The sequence below is a fragment of the Cherax quadricarinatus genome, unplaced genomic scaffold (genome assembly GCF_038502225.1).
Source record: "Cherax quadricarinatus isolate ZL_2023a unplaced genomic scaffold, ASM3850222v1 Contig24, whole genome shotgun sequence".
In the NCBI taxonomy this organism is placed as follows: domain Eukaryota; kingdom Metazoa; phylum Arthropoda; class Malacostraca; order Decapoda; family Parastacidae; genus Cherax; species Cherax quadricarinatus.
The window spans coordinates 522555-525091 of record NW_027195050.1 but is presented as its reverse complement, the minus strand read 5'-3'; positions in this window follow the sequence as shown (position 1 = coordinate 525091).

The following is a 2537-nucleotide window of genomic DNA, read 5'->3' as shown; positions in this document are numbered from 1 at the left end:
ACCAAGACAACAATGCTTAAACGTACGTAATAAGGCAAATGGATTATTGGGATTTATATCAAGAAGTGAAAGCAACAGAAGTCCAGAGGTCATACTGCAGCTTTATACATCATTAGTAAGGCCTCACCTAGATTATGCAGCTCAGTTCTGGTCTCCATATTACAGAATGGACATAAATTCGTTAGAAAACATTCAGCGTAGGATGACTAAATTAATACATAGCATTAGAAATCTTCCTTATGAAGAAAGATTGAAGACTCTTTAGTTACATTCACTTGTTAGACGAAGAATGAGGGGAGACCTGATTGAAGTGTATAAGTGGAAGATAGGTATTAATAAAGGGGATATTAACAAGGTCTTGAGGGTATCTCTCCAAGAGAGAACCCGCAGTAATGGATTTAAATTAGATAAGTTTAGATTTAGGAAGGACATAGGAATGTATTGGTTTGGAAATAGGGTAGTTGATGAGTGGAACAGTCTACCTAGTTGGGTTATTGAGGCTAGGACTTTGGGTAGTTTCAAATTTAGGTTGGATAAGTACATGAGTGGGAGGGGTTGGATTTGAGTTGGACTTGCACATCAGAGCTTATTTCTTGGGTAGCATTGAAAATTGGGTTGGGCAAATGTTTAGTTAGTGGAATGAATTGTAAAGGACCTGCCTAGTATGGGCCAACAGGCCTGCTGCAGTGTTCCTCCTTTCTTATGTTCTTATGTTTAAGTCCCCGGGACCCGATGAGTTGTTTTCCAGGGTACTTAATGGTAACTCTCTGCTTTCTATTGGTAAGCCATGCCTCTATCCATGCTAGAACTTTACCTCCTATACCATGAGCTGCCACTTTTTTCAAGAGTCTCCTGTGAGGTACTCTATCGAAGGCTTTACTAAAATCCAAATAAACAATATCATATTCCTTATCACTGTCAACTGCCTCAAATGTTCTATTAAAGAACGTCAGCAAGTTTGTCAGGCAGGAACGACCTCTCGTGAATCCATGCTGAGATTCATTTATCAAGTTATGCTCCTCAAGGTGACTTCTAATAATGTCAGCTATAATTGATTCTAATAACTTGCCCACTATGGATGTCAGGCTTATTGGACGGTAATTTGAAGGAACGGACTTATCCCCTAATTTGAATATAGGAACCACATTAACCATCTTCCACAACTCTGGCACAACACCGGTAAGGATGGACGCATTAAACACACTCGTTAATGGCTGACTAAGCTCCATCTTTCATTCCTTAATGGAGTGAAATCTGAATGGGGATTAGTCACTAGTGGCGTGCCACTCTTGTTCATAATTTACATTAATGACCTTGATGAAGGGATTACGAGTGACATGAGTAAGTTTGCTGATGATACAAAGTTAGGTCGTATAATTCACTCTGAGGACGATAGCAATGAACTCCAGGAGGATTTGGACAAATTAATGTCCTGGTCTGAAAAATGGCAGATGAAGTTCAATGTCGATAAGTGTAAATTTATCAAGTGTAAATTTATATAAGTGTAAATTTATCAACATGTCGGTTCTCTGAACCATTCATCTACATACCTGTCAGACACTGCAACTTCTTGGGATCTTAATACTTGGGAATTCTTCGCTTGCCTAATTCTTGGGCACGACCTACTTCCACATTGAACAAATGTGACACCACCTATGACTGCTGCACCTCTCCTGCCAACGGTTTATAAGCTCCTTCTCCGCACGTATGCCGTATTCTATTCAAGATTGATGGACTGACCACATCGACTCAAGGTTGAGGGACTGATTACCTCATTCTCCTCCTGTTCTTCAAGATTCTCCTTTGTATGGACTGATGAAGCCACTGTGTGGCGAAACGTTTCCTCAATAAAGATACCCAAGAGTTGCACATGTGTCTAATTTATCAACATGTCGGTTCTCTGAACCATTCATCTACAAAACGGTAGTAATAACAATACATACGGGTATACGGTAGTAATAACAGTACATACGGGTATACGGCAGTAATAACAATACATACGGGTATACGGTAGTAATAACAATACATACGGGTATACGGTAGTAATAGCAATACATACGGGTATACGGTAGTAATAACAATACATACGGGTATACGGTAGTAATAACAATACATACGGGTATACGGTAGTAATAACAATACATACGAGTATACGGTAGTAATAACACTACGAAGTCAAACCATACCACGGGCGGGGATAGAACCCGCGATCAGAGTCTCAAAACTCCAGACCGTCGCGTTAGCCACTGGACTCTCTGATCGCGGGTTCTATCCCCACCCGTGGTATGCTTTGTTTGCAATCGTGTCATTACGGTTTCGTGAGTCACTATGAAGTCCTTACCGAAGCCACAGCCACTTGCACGCATCCGGACACTACAAAGAAAACACGACCAGTCAGGTCCAGTTCATGTACTAAATGTGACTTACATTAGTGATTGTGTCCTGTAAATGTTCAATTGCAGCTAAACTGAAGGACATTGAAAGACACAAAAATAATGCCAAGCACAAAAAAGAATATCATTCAGTACATAAAACAG